The sequence below is a fragment of the Ambystoma mexicanum genome (genome assembly GCF_040938575.1).
Source record: "Ambystoma mexicanum isolate Mex_15411 chromosome 12 unlocalized genomic scaffold, UKY_AmexF1_1 Mex_chr12_unloc.1, whole genome shotgun sequence".
Classification (NCBI taxonomy): Eukaryota; Metazoa; Chordata; class Amphibia; order Caudata; family Ambystomatidae; genus Ambystoma; species Ambystoma mexicanum.
In genome coordinates this window covers 8,386,028-8,401,146 of record NW_027182322.1, presented here as the reverse complement: position 1 = coordinate 8,401,146, position 15,119 = coordinate 8,386,028, and the positions used below count along the sequence as shown (strand labels likewise).

Sequence of the window (15,119 nt, the reverse complement as noted above, 5' to 3'; positions counted from 1 at the left end):
ATAGCGCTTTGAATTACTTGGGCATGTGCTACCATAATTATGATTGTCTCGCTAAAAAAAGCAAATGGATCTCTTTGAACTCAGAGCGGTTGCCCTGTGGGGTGTAATCAAAGGCTCCAAACCAACGGAACTGAAGGGGCCACTGAAAAAATGACCTGGCAGCTTTTATAGAAAAATCTTCACACAGAAAATTGGCCTATCATGGCAGACTGTGGGGTTTCAGCAAGTAGCACAAGGAAGGGCCATGTGAAAAAGTCCTACCAGTCATTACAAAAAGATAATCACCATTCTAATTCAAAAGTGGCAGGAGAAATTCAAAGGTCCCGTTCACATGAAAAACAGGAGTTTCAAACATTGTCACCAAAATGGCTTCGCATGTGTCTTTGCAGCTTAAGGCAAGACATGATAAAAATATTCCCCAGCTAACATAGGGAGAAGACATAGTTTGTGTTGACAAGATGTAATGTATATTATGCTTCACATGCAAAATACCGGCAAACATTTCAAAAGAAAAGCCCACTTTGTTTCCATGAAAAGTTCCTGTAGGCCTTGTGGGGCAACTGTCACAAAGGACTCCCCCACCGAAAGCCTAACTTCCATCCCAGCTGTTTACAACTGCAATAAAGTGGCCACTAAGGGTGTTGAAAACAAAACTTCCCCCGGACTGGGAGTCTCTGAAAGCTCATTTATGTGCAGACAGGTGACCTAGCCAGTGCATGACCTGAATGTAGGGGGGAGGTATGAACGCAGGGGCTGCAATCAAGGCCGAACCCTGAACAAAATACAGGAAAATAGAAGCTTTCTTGATTGAAATGGTGGTCCCCTACAGATAAGAGGACAGCAGTGGGGATCTCTGTGTTGGCCGGTGCATCCCAGGTATTTACGATCTGCAGTCTATACTTCAAACAACAAAGGGACTAATACAAAAAAAACTCTGGTCACAGGCTGGCCCAGAGTGGCAAATGGCCTGGAGACCAGAGAGCTACAATTTGCATAACAGGAAGATTTGCTTTAATTTAAAAGTACTATTATCATTTAGGCATTTTTCTCAGCGACAATAAATTGTACTGCCTTCAGGTTCATGTCATTGTTCAGATAATTTCCAGGCGATTTTGTTGAAAAAAAATTCATCCACCTGCAATTTAGGGGATTGTAATGAACGGCTAAAATGTGTACTTGGCTGCTCTGAACATGTTCTGAATTTGAGTGTTGGCAAACTGGCAGAGGGTAAAATTAGGAATGTGCGGAGTAAATTGCATGTTCCTAAGGATTATGCTTTTTGTAAAAATGGCGGAAAATTGAAAAACGATCATGCAAAATGGTGCAGGAGACAAACAGATTGTGTGCGGCAGCAATGGCCTTTACTTTCATTCGGGGCAGGGAGGCACAGCACAAAACTGCCGCATCTCTGCCCACAGAAGACTGACAGTTCACCACCACTAGGTCCGGGAACCTTGTTGGGGGTGTGCAGACCGCCGCACGACATCCTGTCTCCTTTTTTTGTATCCCATTCTTTTTCAAGCTCTGAACATGGAGCATTTTCTGTTTCACCGCTGGTTAGACCGGGTTAACTCAGAGGGCTTGGATGGCCAACCACAGGCTAAAACGGCCGATTGCAGGTCGGGAGCCGGACCAGGCACTCGCCTTCCATATTTTCTTATTTTTGATGCTCCGATCACAGAGCGAGCCTCCTTCTCCCCCAGGCAGGCTGCACAGATGCTGCAGTGAAGTAGCAGCCCTGTGCCACCTCAACTGTTTCCAACTTTTATCACAGCGTTTCCGTAGCTCACCGACTTGGCATCCTGGGCATGCATCATAGGGGCACTGACTCTCCATGACCTACCAACAAGGTGGTCTCCCACAATCGGATTGAGTGCGGCGCCGATGACCGCCAGATGAAAGCCGCATCAGTGGTGGTAGGACTACGGGCAGCCAACACGGCAGGCTCGTGAAACCTTTGTCCCCATTGTTGAGGCTGGACCTGCGGTCATGCAGGCTAGTCGGACCATCGCTGGGGGCACCCAGTATACGCATTCACAGAGACAGGTGTGGGCTGGCTCACAGGTACACAGGCCAACCCAAGGGCTGAAGGGGGCACCCAGCATATGCACACACAGTTCCCGCTGCAGGGATCACCCTGTTCTCCCTGGCCACACAGACGTACATGGCAGTCATGGTCACACGACTGCATCGTGGCCTGGGGGCACCCAGCGCATGCACAAGGATCTGGATCCATTCAGATTCAGTGGTGCTGCAGGGGCTGTGCTCACACAGCATCATCCTGCAGGGGAGACAGAGTTGACATGCAGGGGCTCTGCCTGGAACACAGGGAGTGGGGACAGAGTTCCCTCACAGGGGCTCTGCCATCATGAAGGGCTTTGCACAGGCAGGCACTCTGCCTGGAAGGCCGCGCTGGCGCAGAGCAGAATAACACGCTGCAGGCAGGAGTCTGGAGGTCTTGACTGACGAACGAGAAACTGCATGTCCCTTTTATTGGGTTACCAATGAAATGTATGCCTCAAGAAACCTATGGGGCATGTACCTGGTCACTCTACACGAGAAAAAATCTCTTCTTAATTATTCAATATTGATCAGGAGAGTATTACTTCATTTAAATCAAAATTTCAAGAAACAGAAAAAACACTTTGTAAATCTCTTTTACAGACAATTGTATTCTTAGTTCATACAATGTTTTTGACAACCTGAATTACAGCATTCATTAAACAAAATAGTTTTACACACTAAGATTTTCATCAAATAAAAAAGCAACAGTTCTTAGCAGAAAATAATGTCATTCAGAAAGAATTCTGCAAAATGTGCTGAATTTATAGTTTTAAGTGTCAATTCAACAGAAAGGTTTTTTTCCCCACACAATCACAATCACATGTTGTTAATCCACTAGGCGTTTCGGGGTTATCTTGACCCCTTCTTCATGTGCTGATGTGATTTGTATTATTTTCACTATTTCGTAAAACAAATTTCAAAGAAAACAAAGATTTGTACTAGGTTTGTCTCTGTAGCATAGTGAACACCAATATATCATGAACAAATTTTGAGACACCCTAAGAGTGAATTTCACTGACCTTGGAAGTATCCAGGGTCTATATAGCCATCACTGACTCTCGAGTCACTTCTGATTCTTGCCACTGGTTGATAATTGCTGGTAGTCTGGTATTGTAACCATCCTCAATGGTCCTGTCCCAATGGCCTAGCAAAATGTTGCACCCACTCTATGAAGAAGGAATAATCCCATGCCCAAATTATCAAAACCTGCACTCAATACTGCCTCCCTGCACCCAGCGCTCACTAAATCCAATGGCTAAAATAAATGCCTCAAGGAAAACTTACCCACAGCTCGAGACTTTCCAAAAAGCAACTCGGGAACGGCGAATCAGCTGCAAACACAGCCTCCCGTCCCGCGGTGCGTTTGTATTAGATATTTCAATGTGTCACATGATCGTAACTCGGATCACGTGACCAGGAAACGTACGTTTCTTGAAGGACTATCGCCCCAATTTCTCTGCCCCAACGTGGTATATCTACCTAAAAAACACCACGTTTGCTATATGTAATATTATTGCCGCTATTACTCATACAAAAGGGCTTGATGTGTAATGAAGGACACAGTCCCTGTACCGTTGTGCCGCCTCAAGTGATCACAAAGTGATCACGTGATGACGTGTCTGTGATGAGACACGCCATCAAGGGATTTATGTGCCGTCTGTTATTGTTATAGCTGCGCCTCCTGTTAAAGATAAGTGTGAAAGTCTACTGCTGAGATATATTACTGCTGAGATTCAATACAGGTTCTCAGTTTGGGAAGATCACATAATGAACGCCAATTCTCTTATTACGTTCACGGGCAAGCTCTTCCTGCTTTGTATCATGGTAAGTAAAAATTCATATTCTACTGACATATATCCGATATGATGCTCACTATGGAGCACCATGTCCTAATTAAGGGTAGATCATCTAGTGAATATGAACAGAATCAACTCTAAGCTATGAACATATATTGGGTTAATCACATGCTGCACGGACACGTGGTACCGCACAAGCATTAAGCAGGGACTTGTCATTTCTTAAAGGGGAGCACACCACAGTGCTGATCAGATTCCCACATACCTCACCAGTCTCCCCCATCCCTTATCAATGCCCTTCAGACAATGAAGGGGCTGTGTCCTGAGACACCTGGCAAGTAATACGATTCCTTGAGTAATACGAATACAGACAATCCTCAAAAAATATATTAGGGCAACTATTAAGATCACTCTGCGTTCAACAGGCTCCTACTGATTGGTTGTCGCTACCTTTTCTTGTTATGCAATAGAAAGTTACTCATTAGAGAAACTGGATCCTATTCTTTGCTTCTGTACATTACACCTATTTGTATGTGCAATGAAGTGGTGAGAGATGCAAAGAATGGAAAATAACATAAAAAGACGTGTGCAAACTCATCTGCGTGGATCACCATTATAACCATGCGAGGCAAATGATACTGTTCAAATATGTGTTAATTTGTGAGTTATTATGATTCCAAATCCCAAGATTATCAGTCATTTCATCAGTAATTAAAAGAATTGCAAAGGAGTGACTTGACATTAGTACGTGTTGATAACTACAGACCTTTCCATGTCTTCGTCGGTTCGTCAGGATGGCCGAGCGGTCTAAGGCGCTGCGTTCAGGTCGCAGTCTCCTCTGGAGGCGTGGGTTCGAATCCCACTTCTGACATGAATTATTTTATAGTCTTAATAGTGTCTGCATCCAGAAACACAATTATGTGCAACATTGTTGTCGGCTCTTCCTAGAATAGTTGTTTTCTAATGCCTCGTGAAATAGATTGTAAATGAACTTCTTTAGGAGAGTGAATAATATTTACTTTCTGTCATTTTGAATCAGGTTGGGAATAGTTGCAGCTTCACTCTAAATGGCTCATGCCACAAGTCATGTGAATTTTGAAACATTATTGTCTTTCTATCCCTGTGGCATATTTTCTGTGTTAGTCTCAACATAAGCAGGCCCTCCATTTACAATTGCACACTTTCATATTCACTCTCCCTATAGATATCCACACTAACACGTTCAAATGCTATCTTAAAAAACACAATAAGCATACAAACTAAGCAGTGGTTAAAGTGAGCAGAAAAGGTCGGCAGTGGCTACCACTACTTTCATTTTGTACTGTTAACAGTTCTACTACTTTTGTAATCATTTTAATCATTCCGGAACTGTTCTTTGTGAAGTTAAATCACATTTCTCTACTTTACAATCCAATAGCAGTAAAGGCTAAACTGAAGTATGTTTCAACTTGATTGGCTGTCAACCAGTAATGAAAAATGTGTTGTACGTTGCTCCTTTCCTGCCTACTCTTTTCCCCGCCAGGGTCACTGTTCCACTACTTTTTTGGATGCACTTCTACCACTGAAACTAAGCCACCTACACATGGCTATTGTACGCCCCTCACACCTTCTTCTTACACTGATTGCTTAAGGTCTACGATATTCCTGGATGCTGCCCACCCCCACACAAGTTAACCCTTTTTCACAATCAAGGATGGAACATTGTGCTTTTGAGGATGCTGATCTGTGCGCCCGGGCCATTGATCACTGACAATCCTCCAAGTTTTTGGAGGAGGTGAAGGCACTGGTGAGGTCTTAGAAGTAGAAGAGGACAGAGGCAGGGGAGGGAGGTCCTCAAATGGACAACCCCAGAGATACATTGGAGGGGCAGGTAGACATGTCCATCATGTGGTAGGAGGGGACTGCTGCAGCTATAACCCTGGAGGAGGTGTTTGGAATGGAGGAAGTTCACAAAGCAGGGTGAGGATACTGCTGCAAATGAGGGGGGATGACTGCCTGGAGAAGACTTAAGGGGGGTTGATCAGCCTGCGAAAGTGCCACAGCAGAAGGTATACCTACTTGATTGAGAGGATGAGAGGCATACATAAGAAGAGGTGGCGGTAGTATATGTGCCTCTTCTAGCCATAGAGGAGAGGGAAAGCCTGGAGTTGCCTGCAGAGTGGTGACCTGAAACACACCATAACACATTACACAGAATGCTTAATAGTGGTACTATTTTATCCTGCCATGAGGGAAGACCACCCACGTGAGAGGATCTTGAGGTCTTCTGCATGGTGTAGGGCTGTGAGAAGAGGCTCAAGTGGGACAACAAGCCAAGCAGCTAGGGGGGGCATAGCCTAGGGATTATGCCCATGAGGACTCATGTGCACAGGTGGCACAGAAGGGTGCTCCAAGCACACGTGTCCTCAAAGGCTTGTAACAATGCAGCAACCACTATGTGGCAAACCAACTTCTGGTGCACCAGTAGTCCTGGTATGAATATCAGTTTCTAAACCATCAATCAGCCCCACACCTCCAGTACACGAGAAGGGATCCGAACAGATTGGAAGAATAAGCAAATTATAAACCTCCTTGCCCAGTTTTGGTAACGTGGACAGAATGGCAGGCTTATATCCGAAAGGATTTGGGTCATTGATTAGTTGCAACACAGCAAAAATACAATTATTACCCAATGATAAAAGGGACTGTCCAGTCAAGGTGTATAAAAATATCTACTTTATTATTATCAACAACAGACAGTTCTAGCAACATTATGAAATACAACTCACCCTGTAAAGGAATGCAGAGGACAGAGAGTTTCAAAGAAGGAAAGGGATTCACTCTGGATATTGACAGGAGGGTGGTCGGTATAGTAAATAATCGCAACAGTTCAAGGACACTTGGCTTGAGCACAAAGGAAGCAATGGGTCTTAAAATGTCTCTAGAGGCCTTTGGAGAAGGACCAGGGGGACAGAACCACAATGTCCCTTGTGCTTGTAGATGTTCTTGGTGCTCGACTGGGTGGAGGCAGTTTTAGGGTGCTTTGCAGCTTCTGTGACAGAGTTGGAGACGGGAGACAGCTGTGGTTATCAGGTGGCAGGCAGTTCAATGAGCGCATCTGGACGGATGGCTGCAGGCTGGCCTACGCGGCAGCTCGGGATCAGGAATCATTATCTGGATGGTGGTTCTGAAGCACTGGTCGAGGCGTCTCAGAAGGGTTTAAGGGACTGCAGCATTGCAGTCGGTTGCCGCTCGAGGGACTCGACTGGCTTGAAATTGTCCTGTAAGGCAGACTTCAGTAGATGCTTGTCAATGCACTTCTCCTAGCTTCTTCACTGGGCATGTGTCGTCCTTTAAGGCAGACAGCCCAAAGCTGAGGATTGTATTTCAGGCATATGCCTTGTCCTTGGTTTAGAGTTCAGAGAATCTCTGTCATTTCCCACCTAGGAAGGTTGCTGCAGAACCTAGCAGGGCACGCTGTGTGCTGGCTGGGTACTAGTTCTGTAGCTGCTGGAGGGTCCTCTGGATTCAGTATCTCCCACTGTTCCCTGGGAGATGTTTAGGGGAGGGATCTTGCTTCCCTCTTGGAAGTCCGGGCCATCCTTCACTTGCGGAAGATGTAAGGCAGACTGTACCTTCAGCAGATCTATTTGATTACTGTGCCCAAATTTCTGGGACCCCCAAATATGTTGACTTTTATTTTTATGTTGACCCACTTTTCACCCCATATATTTGCAGGGGGAAGCCCCTGCAGCACCCCCTACATGTATTAAATACTATACCAATCTCCCCACACATATATATATATATATATATATATATATATATATATATATATATATATATATATATATATATATATATATATATATATATATATGGGGTTTAAAGGGGGGTCGACATTTTAAAAAAAGGTCAATATTTTGGGGGATGCAGTAATTGTATAATCCCCCTTGAACTAGGCTCCAATGATGAGTTCTTCTTTCTTCTTCTGGTGAAGCTGTCAGATGATCTGCCAAAAGAGAGGCTCAGCCCTCTTTTAAAGCCAAATGGACCACATGGATTGGTATAGGGTACGTCTGCCTTAATGATCTAATCCTGGGTCCTCACATGTATGCGTGAGGTCATAACCAGAGTGCTTTGCAACAGAAAAGGTAAAGGGGTAGAAACATGTACTACAAAGTCCCACCCATCATCTCTGTCTGTTTTGGATCAAAGCGTCCCTCTGGTTAATGGAGCTCTCCCTTGAAGATGCGGCGGGACCAGACTTTCTGGCTCCAGCAAACCACATACTTGTATCTTCTTAATGGGGTCGCCCTGTGGGGATGAGTACTGTAAACACGCAATCCCAGCCATGACATTTCACTGTCAGTCGATACTGAGGGCTGGAGCTAGCTTTCGGTTGACACAGAGCATATGAAAGGTTTGTAGGGTTTCCTGTCTCCTTTGTTAGCCTCTGCAGTCAGGCCCCATCTGGGCCTGGTTGATTTATTCTCTGATTAGTATGTTGTACCTGTGATATATATATATCCCCCAGCCCAAAAACCGCACTCCAAATCAGAGTATTTCACCCGTTTTTATTACATACCGTTTGGGTGAATTTACACGGAATTTGAAAGAAAATGCAACTTTTACATGTGTCATTTTGCAGCAACATGTTTTAAACTTTCCACTCAGTTTTCAATTGTATGCTCTTAGTAATCCATTGCTGGGGATTGTTAGTATCTATGCATTGTTGCTTTAGTGAGAAATTGTATTTACCGTAAAGTTTTAACCGCACATTAATTATTTATTTGTCCATTTCCTAGTGTCATTTCATAACATTACAAGGGGTTTAAAATCTGTTTTCCACTCTTATTTGGTGACGGAAGGTCGGATTTTGATTCTGTTTTCTGCATCTTATTCCTGATTACCTGCTGTGTCTTGCTATCCATTCGTGAAAAACTGGATAAAAAGCCACACAGTTTGCAATTAGTTTTGTATGGTATCACATGAATAAACCCAATAGATTCAAGTAATCAACAGTGCACAGGACCATTTTCCCACACATTTTCATAATGCCTTTGCCCCATAAAATAAGCCGGTATATAATGTTCATGATGGCTGTGCATGTCCACGTAGCCTGCACCAATATATGCCAATATTACCATATAAGGTCTGTCTGCAAGTAAACAATTATATGTCACGGAAGGAAAGTCTATCCCGACTGGCTATATCAAGACAGGCCAGTGTACCACATAACCACACTCATGTTTGCTTTTACCTTTGTTGCAATGTATACATATGCCATGACACACACAGAATATATTGGTCAAACTGGAGCCACCTATGTAAGCCAGTTTAGCCATGTAATGACACTCATTTTTTGCTTTACCCCTGATACCAAGTAGAAAGTAACAAATGCCATGCCACAAAAAGAAAGTAAATGCTCACTGACACCATAGGCCAGACTAGCCACATGATAACACGTATCATGCTTGCTTTACCCTTGATGCCAAGTAAAACATGACATGCCACATTATGAAAGTAAATGCTGTGCAAACAAAGCACGTGGGTGGACTGTGCTGCCTGCCACTCAGGCGAGGTATCCACACCCTTCCACCCATAGTAATGGGGCTCCACTGTTCCTTTTTTTCAAAATGTTGTATAGTCTATTAAAGTTCGTCTTGCTGTGACAATAAATGTGGTTTAAACATTATAAAATGGTGCCTGTATATAAAAAATATTGGCAAGTTTGGTAGAGTGCGAAATCTTCCATTCCTGTCATTCACCAAGGTTGTGTTCTTGAACTTCACTGGTATTCTTCCGTTTGTGTTTGATAATGAACTTTGCTGCAAGTTACATAATTATTTAATTTTCAAGTTGTTTTGTTCGTTATAATAAAACGTGTCTGAAATGTGTTTCACGCTTTATTTATTTATGGACTTCATGGATTATCGGCAATATGATATTCTCTTCTGCTGTTCAATTTTTCATACAATAGTAGTATTTATTGCATTGCAGTAACGTAATGGACTATCAGTGGCTCACCATTTCTGGGTGTTCCATCGCTATTGCATACATGGAAGAGTTCAATGCGCTTCGAAAAGCACACCCCAATTATCATGCTGTTTTTGTATTACTGGAATGTTTCCATGTGTGCAATTAGGATACTCTTTGAGTGTTCTATACTGTTTAAAATATCAACCGGCACCTGAAAAAAAGACAAAACTACAACAGGCCCCAGCGAGATTTGAACTCGCGACCCCTGGTTTACAAGACCAGTGCTCTAACCCCTGAGCTATGGAGCCAGACATTGGAGTCTTTCAAACAAAAAAACCTGACAACATGAATGTTTTACCTCACAGTACATGTTTTACTGTTTATTTAAGAATGCAAGAGTTGCTTCAAAAGAGCAACATAAGGGCCTCATTACAACCTTGGTGCTAAGTGCACCAACTTTACCACCATGGTGTAAACTCCGTTTACACCATGGTGGATGGCGGATTTACCGCCCCATTCCAAGGTGAGTGGGGCGGTAAATCCCCATTTCCCATTTTCCCTTCCCCATTCCCATTTTTGCCCCATAGGGCATAATGGGAGTGGGGGAGGCGCTAATTACGCCGCCGTAAATTACGGCGGCGTAATTAGCACCATGGCAGGTTAGCGCCATGGATTTTAACGCCTGCTAAAAGCAGGTGTTAAAATCAGAATCAGGCGTTAAGGGTTAACGGTGGCGTTAACCCTTAACGCCTGAGTTGTAATGAGGCCCCATGTGTGTGAGCCAAACCAAAGACAAGAAAGAGAAGGGAGGAAACGGGCTTTGGCACTCAGTCACAACCTTTGCTGACTTTATGGTGTTCTGTAAATCATTCAGTAGTTATAGCATTCAGATCTGTGCTGGCCACGAGAAATGTACACTCATTTATGTATTACAACTTTCTACTTGCAACCATTTCTGACTGAACAGCCTTTATACTAAAACTTGGAACAAAGGGAAAGGGAAGTGGTATTTAAAAATGTGAGGAAGGGAGTGAAAATGTGCAACACCGGGCTGTTAAAAGGTTTTGAAAAAAAAGCAGAGTCTGCAAAATAGGACAGTAATGACACGTAGACAGCCTGACACTGAAATGATGCCATGGCAGTATAGCTAATCACGAAGTACCATTCACCAGACCGCATAGTGTATCTGTTCAGTGGGCAGTTAGAATCTCTTCTTCTTTCTTACATGTGTGCACAATACTTTCCAGCTTCTTCTTCATCTCACTTCACCGTTCTTTTCTTCCCAGCAGAATAAGATCGGCTTTCCCAGGCAGGGTCATGATATGTCTAAGAAAAGTTTTTTGCACTTTAAAATTACCACAGTAGTGATTTGGCACAGTGCAAAGCGTAGTTACAGAACATACCATGTAGCAATCTCTCTTCCCAGTTGTGATTTACAACCTCAAATCTCCATGACAAACACATCTGCTTTAAAGAGTGGCCTGGGACCATTTGAAGAATCGCACCAGTTTCAATTTATAATCCTGAAAAAAGATTAACATGGACTACATGGATGAGATAGATACGCCCTTACTACAGGCATCTGAGTATAGTGGACAGACTGATCTCTTCATCCTTCGAATGCCAGTAAATTCAGAGTTAGCAAAATGGGTAATAACCTGCTAAGAGATAGCGCTTTGAATTACTTGGGCATGTGCTACCATAATTATGATTGTCTCGCTAAAAAAAGCAAATGGATCTCTTTGAACTCAGAGCGGTTGCCCTGTGGGGTGTAATCAAAGGCTCCAAACCAACGGAACTGAAGGGGCCACTGAAAAAATGACCTGGCAGCTTTTATAGAAAAATCTTCACACAGAAAATTGGCCTATCATGGCAGACTGTGGGGTTTCAGCAAGTAGCACAAGGAAGGGCCATGTGAAAAAGTCCTACCAGTCATTACAAAAAGATAATCACCATTCTAATTCAAAAGTGGCAGGAGAAATTCAAAGGTCCCGTTCACATGAAAAACAGGAGTTTCAAACATTGTCACCAAAATGGCTTCGCATGTGTCTTTGCAGCTTAAGGCAAGACATGATAAAAATATTCCCCAGCTAACATAGGGAGAAGACATAGTTTGTGTTGACAAGATGTAATGTATATTATGCTTCACATGCAAAATACCGGCAAACATTTCAAAAGAAAAGCCCACTTTGTTTCCATGAAAAGTTCCTGTAGGCCTTGTGGGGCAACTGTCACAAAGGACTCCCCCACCGAAAGCCTAACTTCCATCCCAGCTGTTTACAACTGCAATAAAGTGGCCACTAAGGGTGTTGAAAACAAAACTTCCCCCGGACTGGGAGTCTCTGAAAGCTCATTTATGTGCAGACAGGTGACCTAGCCAGTGCATGACCTGAATGTAGGGGGGAGGTATGAACGCAGGGGCTGCAATCAAGGCCGAACCCTGAACAAAATACAGGAAAATAGAAGCTTTCTTGATTGAAATGGTGGTCCCCTACAGATAAGAGGACAGCAGTGGGGATCTCTGTGTTGGCCGGTGCATCCCAGGTATTTACGATCTGCAGTCTATACTTCAAACAACAAAGGGACTAATACAAAAAAAACTCTGGTCACAGGCTGGCCCAGAGTGGCAAATGGCCTGGAGACCAGAGAGCTACAATTTGCATAACAGGAAGATTTGCTTTAATTTAAAAGTACTATTATCATTTAGGCATTTTTCTCAGCGACAATAAATTGTACTGCCTTCAGGTTCATGTCATTGTTCAGATAATTTCCAGGCGATTTTGTTGAAAAAAAATTCATCCACCTGCAATTTAGGGGATTGTAATGAACGGCTAAAATGTGTACTTGGCTGCTCTGAACATGTTCTGAATTTGAGTGTTGGCAAACTGGCAGAGGGTAAAATTAGGAATGTGCGGAGTAAATTGCATGTTCCTAAGGATTATGCTTTTTGTAAAAATGGCGGAAAATTGAAAAACGATCATGCAAAATGGTGCAGGAGACAAACAGATTGTGTGCGGCAGCAATGGCCTTTACTTTCATTCGGGGCAGGGAGGCACAGCACAAAACTGCCGCATCTCTGCCCACAGAAGACTGACAGTTCACCACCACTAGGTCCGGGAACCTTGTTGGGGGTGTGCAGACCGCCGCACGACATCCTGTCTCCTTTTTTTGTATCCCATTCTTTTTCAAGCTCTGAACATGGAGCATTTTCTGTTTCACCGCTGGTTAGACCGGGTTAACTCAGAGGGCTTGGATGGCCAACCACAGGCTAAAACGGCCGATTGCAGGTCGGGAGCCGGACCAGGCACTCGCCTTCCATATTTTCTTATTTTTGATGCTCCGATCACAGAGCGAGCCTCCTTCTCCCCCAGGCAGGCTGCACAGATGCTGCAGTGAAGTAGCAGCCCTGTGCCACCTCAACTGTTTCCAACTTTTATCACAGCGTTTCCGTAGCTCACCGACTTGGCATCCTGGGCATGCATCATAGGGGCACTGACTCTCCATGACCTACCAACAAGGTGGTCTCCCACAATCGGATTGAGTGCGGCGCCGATGACCGCCAGATGAAAGCCGCATCAGTGGTGGTAGGACTACGGGCAGCCAACACGGCAGGCTCGTGAAACCTTTGTCCCCATTGTTGAGGCTGGACCTGCGGTCATGCAGGCTAGTCGGACCATCGCTGGGGGCACCCAGTATACGCATTCACAGAGACAGGTGTGGGCTGGCTCACAGGTACACAGGCCAACCCAAGGGCTGAAGGGGGCACCCAGCATATGCACACACAGTTCCCGCTGCAGGGATCACCCTGTTCTCCCTGGCCACACAGACTTACATGGCAGTCATGGTCACACGACTGCATCGTGGCCTGGGGGCACCCAGCGCATGCACAAGGATCTGGATCCATTCAGATTCAGTGGTGCTGCAGGGGCTGTGCTCACACAGCATCATCCTGCAGGGGAGACAGAGTTGACATGCAGGGGCTCTGCCTGGAACACAGGGAGTGGGGACAGAGTTCCCTCACAGGGGCTCTGCCATCATGAAGGGCTTTGCACAGGCAGGCACTCTGCCTGGAAGGCCGCGCTGGCGCAGAGCAGAATAACACGCTGCAGGCAGGAGTCTGGAGGTCTTGACTGACGAACGAGAAACTGCATGTCCCTTTTATTGGGTTACCAATGAAATGTATGCCTCAAGAAACCTATGGGGCATGTACCTGGTCACTCTACACGAGAAAAAATCTCTTCTTAATTATTCAATATTGATCAGGAGAGTATTACTTCATTTAAATCAAAATTTCAAGAAACAGAAAAAACACTTTGTAAATCTCTTTTACAGACAATTGTATTCTTAGTTCATACAATGTTTTTGACAACCTGAATTACAGCATTCATTAAACAAAATAGTTTTACACACTAAGATTTTCATCAAATAAAAAAGCAACAGTTCTTAGCAGAAAATAATGTCATTCAGAAAGAATTCTGCAAAATGTGCTGAATTTATAGTTTTAAGTGTCAATTCAACAGAAAGGTTTTTTTCCCCACACAATCACAATCACATGTTGTTAATCCACTAGGCGTTTCGGGGTTATCTTGACCCCTTCTTCATGTGCTGATGTGATTTGTATTATTTTCACTATTTCGTAAAACAAATTTCAAAGAAAACAAAGATTTGTACTAGGTTTGTCTCTGTAGCATAGTGAACACCAATATATCATGAACAAATTTTGAGACACCCTAAGAGTGAATTTCACTGACCTTGGAAGTATCCAGGGTCTATATAGCCATCACTGACTCTCGAGTCACTTCTGATTCTTGCCACTGGTTGATAATTGCTGGTAGTCTGGTATTGTAACCATCCTCAATGGTCCTGTCCCAATGGCCTAGCAAAATGTTGCACCCACTCTATGAAGAAGGAATAATCCCATGCCCAAATTATCAAAACCTGCACTCAATACTGCCTCCCTGCACCCAGCGCTCACTAAATCCAATGGCTAAAATAAATGCCTCAAGGAAAACTTACCCACAGCTCGAGACTTTCCAAAAAGCAACTCGGGAACGGCGAATCAGCTGCAAACACAGCCTCCCGTCCCGCGGTGCGTTTGTATTAGATATTTCAATGTGTCACATGATCGTAACTCGGATCACGTGACCAGGAAACGTACGTTTCTTGAAGGACTATCGCCCCAATTTCTCTGCCCCAACGTGGTATATCTACCTAAAAAACACCACGTTTGCTATATGTAATATTATTGCCGCTATTACTCATACAAAAGGGCTTGATGTGTAATGAAGGACACAGTCC

The 15,119-nt window shown here is 44.0% G+C and overlaps 2 non-coding genes across 2 annotated transcripts; one reads left to right on the top strand and one right to left on the bottom strand.

Annotated features, from left to right (window-relative positions):
* The first annotated feature begins 4,648 nt into the window (after window positions 1-4,648).
* On the top strand, window positions 4,649-4,731 carry TRNAL-CAG (transfer RNA leucine (anticodon CAG)). The gene has a single exon. It is a non-coding gene; the product is annotated as a tRNA-Leu (tRNA).
* A 5,325-nt stretch (window positions 4,732-10,056) lies between these two features.
* TRNAT-UGU (transfer RNA threonine (anticodon UGU)) lies at window positions 10,057-10,129 on the bottom strand. The gene has a single exon. It is a non-coding gene; the product is annotated as a tRNA-Thr (tRNA).
* Window positions 10,130-15,119: the final 4,990 nt, after the last annotated feature.